The following is an 8,461-nucleotide window of genomic DNA, read 5'->3' as shown; positions in this document are numbered from 1 at the left end:
CTTTCCTGCCCTTTCCCCATAATCCTCATTCCCCGATCAAGAATCTATCTATCTCAGCCTTAAATACACATTGCTATCACAGCCCTCTGGGACAAGGAGTTCCAAAGAGACACAACCTGAGGGGAGTAATTCCTCCTTGTTTCAGTCTTAAATTATTGCAGCTTAATTTAAATAGTCCATATCAGATTGCAACTCATTCTGTTTGAGAATCCAGCCAGTTATCTCCGATCTGTGCTTTCTGGTACCAACCCTCCCATGCACTGCGATGTGCCTCTTTATCACTATTGTAATCCCTCATTGTTTAGAACACCTGGATTCAACCTGTCCTTAAATTTATTATTCTTAACTTTTAGAAATCACTTACCACCTTTTCCCAGCCCCCTCCACCCCAGATTCTCTAGTCCTTCAAAGTTACAAGCCTTTCATTATTATTATTAGTGTGCTAAGTCTGCACCCTCTCCAAGTTGTGACTGACCACCGAGAAGTAAAGGGAGTCACTTCTCTAGCCTCTTTTACAGGGATAGTAATTTTGCAGATGCATTCATTAAGAGTTGTTACTGAGGCAGGTGGCAGTAATTACTGAAGGTATAATTTATTTTAAATTAATGGGAGAATTGCATGTATCCTGTTGGTCTTTAACATGATCATCCTTGCTTCTAACCATCCTGGGTATTTGATAGGATGCTGAGGGAGCAAGACTGTCCTGGGCCAGGCAGGTTTCTATAGCAAAGCAATCAGGATAGTGTACGCTAATGGGTTTCAAACAGGTTATTGGCTTGGGATTTCCAGGCTTTGTGCCTTCTCTTCACTTCTGACAAATATTTGCTTTCAAAGGAGGTGCAGAATGTGTTTTGTTTTAACTAGGTGCAGTTATCCTTAAGGACTCCTTAAGGTGCTCAGTGGTTTTTTTCAGTACCTTTCATTTAATTATTCATATGTAGAATACTCGACCAGCATTTATACCAGTCCTTAATGGTCCTTGAAGATTTTGGTGGTGAACAGTTGTCGCTTGTATAGTGTAACACTTCAGTTGCCCCAGACTCCTTAAGATAGAGGAGCAGAATCAGCCCATTCAGGTCAGCTCCACCAATTGATCATGGGTGATATATTTCTCAACTTCATTCTTATGCCTTCTTTTTGTACCCTTGATAAACTCATTAATCAAAAACATGTCTATCTCTGTCTTATAGATACTCAATGACTTGACCTCCACAGCCTTCTGTGGCAATGAGTTCTACAGATTCAATACTCTCTGGTTGAAGAAACTCCTCCTTATCTCAGATCGAAAGAGTTGTCCTTCACTCTGAGGCTGTGCCCCGCAGTTTCTAGTCTCTGTCAATAGCGGAAACATTTTCACCACCTCCACTCTGTCAAGTCCTCTCAGTATTCTGTAAGTTTAAATCCGATTCCTTCTAAACTCCGAAAACAGACTGAGAGACCTCAACTAATCCTCACATGCCAAGCCCTTTAGCTCCACGATCATTCTTGTAAACCTCTTCTGGAGCTCCTCCAATGTCAGCTCATCCTTCCTTAGATACAGGCCCCAAAACTGCTCATAATATTCTAACTGCAGTCTGACCAGAGTAATATACAGCTTCAGCAGCACGTGTCTGCTCTTGTAGTCCTCAGGAATTGAAATGCTAACGTTATGTTTGTCTTCCTAACAGCCAACTGAACCTGCACGTTAATAGAATCCTGAACTCAGACATACAAATTGCTTTGTGCTTTAGATTTCCAAAGTCTTTCCTAGTTTAGAAAATAGTCTACATCTCTCCTTCCTACCAAAGTGCATAACCTCATACTTTCCCACATTGTATTCCATCTGCCACTTCTTTGCTCACTGACTTTACCTGTCCAAGTCCTGCAGCCTCCCCACTTCCTCAACACTACCTGCCCCTCTTCCTATCTTTGTGTCATCTGCAAACTTAGCAAGAATGCCACCAGTTCCTTCATCCAGATCATTAAGATATACAGTAAAATAGTTGCGATTCCAAAAATGACCCCTGTGGAACTCCACTCGTCACCTACTGTCATCCTTAAAAAGACCCCTTTACCCCCACTCTATGCCTTCTGCCAGTCAACCGATCCTCTAATCCTCTATCCATGCCCCTAACACCGCAGCCTCCTCTGTGACACCTTGTCAAAGGCCTCTGAAAATCTAAATAGATCATGTCCATTTCCTTTCCTTCATCTAACTTGCCTGTTACCTCCTCAATGAATTCTAACTGATTTGTAAGGCATGGTCTCCCTCATTTCCCAGGGTAAAGTCTTACATTTTTCCTACATTGTCTGAAGACCCCCATTCCTTCACCCCCTCCAGCACACGCACTTGCCCATGCCTCTCACCCACCATAGTCACTAATCCAGTATCTCTGTTATAATCCCTGGAGGTATGACTAGCAATGGGAATTACTTAAAATCACTGTGTGTGTGTGTGTGTGTGTGTATATGTTTGGGGGGGGGGGGGGAAGTGGTTACAATTATCTATTTAAGAATTGAATAAAAACGTGAACTCAAACCCATAAGAGGTGAAGGGACAAGAGACCTATTCCAATGAGAGGGAAAAAAAATACTCTAATCATCTGATTAGGTGGCTCTCAGATACTTAACCAAACAAGAAAATAAACCAAATTCATATTCTGTTATTAAAACCTTCAAAGCTTATGAGAAGATTTGTAGCTCGGGTGCTCGTTGTGGTTCTGTTCGCCGAGCTGGGAATTATAACCTCCGAAAAGAATCAATGGATCAGTCTGTGTTTTTTGATTAATAGACCAGCCGCCGAGCTGAAACTATTGATAGCTTTTGAAACTCAGCCAAACATTGCTGTCTTACGAAAGCCTTCCAGTTGTGTTGTCTGAAACTGACAGGACATCCATCATACATTTCCAAGCAGCATTCCTGTCAATCAAGGAGCAGATGCAAGGATTTTCAACTCTTAAAAACAGTTGACTTTCTGAACAGCCATAGCCATAAGTTGATTTAAATTAGCAAACATGGCAGCACAGGCTGTCAGAACATTAGAAAAAAAACATTTTGAAAGCACTTATGGCAATTTTTCTCCCTTTTAAATCACTGCATTGTATGTCAACACTTAGACAATGGGAGTCAATCTCAAGGTCAAATTAGCTTTGCAGGACACATTCCTGTGATGAATCACCGCATCAAAAACACATCTACCTTAAAAACATCATCTAACAATGATATTTAAAGATGTCAAAACATTTTACACTTCACCTTTAAGAATGTTCCTGAATCCTCGCAGTGTTTTTTGACTAGTTAGGGGGTCAAGGGTCATGGGGAGAAGACAGAAAAATGAGGTTGAGACATAAGTCAACTGTGGCACAACAGACTCTAATGGGTTGAATGGCCTAATTCTGGTCCTGTGTCTTATGGTGTCTTGGTGGTCACAAACTTTCCATTTCCAGGGTTCCCAGAACCCACACCAGCACATACACTTTTGTGTGCAGGAGGAAATGCAATTTTCCTGTGATACACCATTGACACCTCAACCTTGGAAGAGGTGTTTAAGTGGATTTTGTGTGGAAGGTGTTCCTAACCTACAAAAAGGTAGCACAAAAATAATAAAGTCAGGAAAGCAGTGAAATAACGTGCTTTTCCAACCAGAGCAAAATCAAGTTCGGAATTTGGTAATCCACTTTGCATCTCCATTGGAAAATGAAAACCCAGGCCAAGAAATTTAAATTCTTTCCCTGTCCTTCCTGTCAGTGCTTCATGCCAATGGTAAACAGTCTTACTTTATGTCCTGCATTGCTAAGGGAAAATAATGGAAAAATTTATCCTTGAATACATTCCTCTCATTTAGACTGTACCTATAACATGGCTGTTTGTATTTGACAAGATACATATTCAACATCACCTCTGGTGGAAAATGTTAGGGATTTTCCATATTCTGAAGAACCAACATCCACTCAAGTGACACGAGAGGCCAACATAATTTGAGTAGAAAATCTGGGGCTTGGTTTTTGCTTTTCCTATGATTGCACCAGTGAACCTATTGGAGAACTGAGCAGAGGACAAAAACAAAAGTTAGTAACACAATTTTTAATGAGCACCATGAATATCAGAGCTGAAAAATGTGTTGCTGGAAAAGCGCAGCAGGTCAGGCAGCATCCAAGGAGAGGGGAATTGATGTTTCGGGCATAAACCCCTTAGATGCTGCCTGACCTGCTGCGCTTTTCCAGCAACACATTTTTCAGCTCTGATCTCCAGCATCTGCAGTCCTCACTTTCTCCACCATGAATATCAGACCCGGGTTCAAGTCTCACCTGTTCCAGAGGTACATAATAACATCTCTGAACAGATTGATTAGAAAAATAGGTCAAAGCTATAAAGACCAATGGTCATCTGAAGGCAGAGTCATTTAAAGATGGAGGGCTCTTTCATTGATTCATGGTAATGTCAGATAATTCAATGGAAATCAGTACATGACTAGGAAAGCCATTGGCAGTTGTAAACTGGGGCTGTTCCAACATTTGGAAACTGTGGCTAAAAGGCAAAACTCCTTTGGGATGTCATGCTGTGGCTGTACAGGACATTTGTTAGGCCACTTTTGGAATAGTCTATTCAGTTCTGGTATCCCTGTTATTGGAAAGATGTTGTTAAACTTGAAAGGGTGCAGAAAGGATTTACAAGAATGTTGCCATGGTTGGAGTGTTTGAGCTTTAGGGACAGGCTGACTAGGCTAGGGCTATTTCCCCTGAAATGCTGGAGCTTGAGGGGTGACCTTATAGAGGTTTATAAAGTTATGAGGGGCATAGATAGGAGGAATTGCCAGTGTCCTTTTCCAGTATAAGAGAGTTAAAAACTAGAGGGCATAGATTTAAGGTGAGAGGGGAAAGATTTAAAAGGGACCTAAGGGGAAACCTTTTCATGCAGAGGGTGGTGCGTGTATGGAATATGCTGCCAGAGGAAGTGGTGGAGGCTGCTCCAAGTACAACATTTGAAAGGCATCTAGATGGGTACATGATAGGAAGGGTTTAGAGGAATATGGACCGATTGCTGGCAAATGGGACTAGATTAATTTAGGATGTCTGGTTGGCATGGACAAGTTGGACTGTATAGTCTGTTTCCACATTGTACAACTCTGTGACTCTAAGATGTGCACCTCCTCTGTTCTCTGTAGAAATAAGCAATACATTGAACAAATGTTCACCGTTATTATAGAATCCCTACAGTGTGGGAATGGGCCATTTGGCCCAACAAGTCAACACTGACTCTTCAAAGAATATCCCACCCAGACCGATTCCCCTATCCTATTACTCTACATTTACCCCTGACTAATGCACCTAAACCCTGACTTATGCATAAGAAGAAACAGTAGCAAAAAGATGGCAAAACTGCAGAAGAAATGCATGAGTGAAATGTTAGAGATAGAGTTAGTGGGCGGCACGGTGGCACAGTGGTTAGCACTGCTGCCTCACAGCGCCAGAGACCCGGGTTCAATTCCCGCCTCAGGCGACTGACTGTGTGGAGTTTACATGTTCTCCCCGTGTCTGCGTGGGTTTCCTCCGGGTGCTCTTGTTTCCTCCCACAGTCCAAAGATGTGCAGGTCAGGTGAATTGGCCATGCTAAATTGCCTGTAGTGTTAGGTAAGGGGTAAATGTAGGGGTATGGGTGGGTTGCGCTTTGGCGGGGCGGTGTGGACTTGTTGGGCCGAAGGGCCTGTTTCCACACTGTAAGTAATCTAATCTAAAAGTGCTTAGCTAACTGCAATGTATTGAGCTGGAGTTGATTACGGGTTGTAAGGCAGACATTCAGTTGGAGCCGGTGAGCTGCAAATGGAGGGAAGAGCTCTGTTAACTTGGCAGTGTAACAATCAAGAAGGAAGTGAGTTCAATGCCAGCTGAGTGTACTTATGGTGAAAAATACATACATTTGATAACACTTAGTGGCCAAGTGCCATTGGCACAAGGATTTGCAGTCAAATTACTTCTGATGCTTATCTGGAAATATTTACTTCCAATGACGTGAAATATTAAATTATTGTAATCTTAATCTTCATGGCTGCTCACTAATCCTTCGGGAAACATAATTAAACATCCTCCTTCGAATCCCCTTTCTGAGTCCTTTCTTTGAGTGTTGAGTACTGAACATTAGAAGCATGTTGATTCAACTGAGGATCATCTGACAGCGGGACAAAATCATTATGTTTTCTGAACACAGCTAAACGAGAAAGTAGAGAAGAATATTGATAATTTTAATGAAATACCTGAACTTCACCATAAACTCTATTATGCTGCATTTCCATCGAACAAATGCATTAATTTTCAGTTCCCAGATATGCACAATGCTGCAAGGTCAAGATTTGTTTTGATCATCTCAGTTGCCCTTGTGAAAGTGATGGTGTCAAATGGTCATTTTGTTGGAAAGCAGCCACCAATTTGCTCATGCCTCTCTATCACAATCTGTTTTTGTGATGTTAATTGAGGAATATTTATATTGACCAGGACATTGGAAATAACTCGGCTAGTCATCTTCAAAATTATTCACTAAGGTCATGCACATCCAATCGAGAGGGGAAATTTGGTTTAAAGTCTTCCGTGAAAGACAGCACCTCTAACAAAACCACACCCTCTCTGCACTGCACTAGATTGTTAGACTCATGGTTAATGGCATGTTAGCCTTCATAGTGAAAGGACTTTAATATAGGAGTAGAGATGTCTTGCTGCAGTTATACAGGCCCTTGGTGAGGCCACACCTTGAGTATCACGTGCAGTTTTAGTCTCTTAGTCTGTTGAAGGACATTCTTGTTAATGAGGGAATCCAGCAAAGATTCCCAGGATGGCAGTACTGACATGTGAAGAAAGATTGGACTGACTGGCCTTGTACTCAAAGGAATTTAGAAGAATAAGGGGGCACCTTGTAGAAGCATGTAAAATTCTGATGGCACTCGACAGGCTAGATGCGGGAAGAATGTTTCCAGTGTTGGGGAAGTCCAGAACTAGGGGTCACAGTCGAAGAATAAGGGGTAAGCTATTCAAGACTGAGATGAGGAAGAATTTCTTCACTCAGAGAGTTGTGAACCTGTGGAATTCACCCCCACAAGAAGCTGTTGGGGCCAATTCATTAGACATATTCAAGAGGGAGCTGGAAGTGGCCCTTGCAGCTAAAGGGATCAAGGGGTATGGGGAGAAAGCAGGAATGGGATACTGAGATTGCATGATCAGCCATGATCATATTGAATGGTGAAGCAGGCTTAAAGGCCCAATTGGCCTACTCCTGCACCTGTTTTTTATGTTTCTATTCTGCTCATATCCTGATGTAGAACGTGACCTCACAATCTTTTAGCTTAAGGATGAGAGTGCAACTATCCCATTGAAAAGGAAGTAAATTATTCTAATACACTGCCCTTCATAAACTCCGAATGTCCCTAAATGTCTCACAGTCAATTCAGTACTTTTGAAGTTTACAGTTGGTAGAAATTGGTAGAAATACACAGTCAAGTATTAGCAAACAGCAAAGTCCCATTAACAGTGGTTACATTATTGACCAGCTAAACTATTTTACAGTGGTTGAAGCAGGTTGAATGCACTTGTCGGATTGCACTGATTGACTCTGCAGACGGTCTAAACTATTTTTCTGTAAGATTTATTCAGCTATTCCTGTTGCACTCATTATTTTTTCCATCTTAGATCAGCCCTTACAGACTGTGCATTGTCTGATCATTAGTTAGAAATGATATTCTGCAAAAGCCCTTTCTGAAATGTGGGTTCAAGATGGGTGACCATATATGCCTGTAGTTCCTTTCCTTTAAGGTTGGGCACTGTTCTATCATGTGAAGTTGCCATCAGTACTCAAGTAAAACTGGTATTTTCCATAAATGTTATTCCAAAACTCAAAATAACAATGAAGAGTTCTTCGATCCAAGGAGCAGAATCAGTTTTGTCACATGATCATTATGTAGTCTAAGTAATACAGTCCAGAATTAGGTATTATTGTGTAATGTTGGATCTCAGCACAAAGCCGAGTAATAGTGCATCTGATACAAATTGCCTGCAATTTTCCTGTCACAGGTACATTATGTGAATAGTCTTTAGCAAAGGAAATTCATAACAAGGGAACACTGACTCTGAGGCACATCTTGTATCAATTGCATGTGCAGTTTCTTGGCAACAAATGTTCCAGGTAGCTTTCCAATATCACATTCACACAGATCCTGCCATACCATTGAAAGATAATGATCCTGTTAGAGTAGAGGAAATAGGTGCGGCAGTAGGTCATATGACTTCCCACGACTGGCTCATGATTCAATAAGGTAATGGCTAAACGTCTATATTTGCCCTCAGTTTCTCACTCCACCCCTTATCCTTGATGGCTTCATTGGTTGCTATCAGTTTTAAATTTACTGATCAACTGAGCATCCATAAATTTCTGGGGTCGAGAATTCCAAATTCTTAGAGTAAAGAAAAATTGCTTCAACTAAATCCCAAATGATTAATTG

The sequence above is a fragment of the Chiloscyllium punctatum genome, chromosome 44 (assembly GCF_047496795.1).
Source record: "Chiloscyllium punctatum isolate Juve2018m chromosome 44, sChiPun1.3, whole genome shotgun sequence".
NCBI lineage: Eukaryota > Metazoa > Chordata > Chondrichthyes > Orectolobiformes > Hemiscylliidae > Chiloscyllium > Chiloscyllium punctatum.
This window is presented reverse-complemented; position numbering follows the sequence as displayed.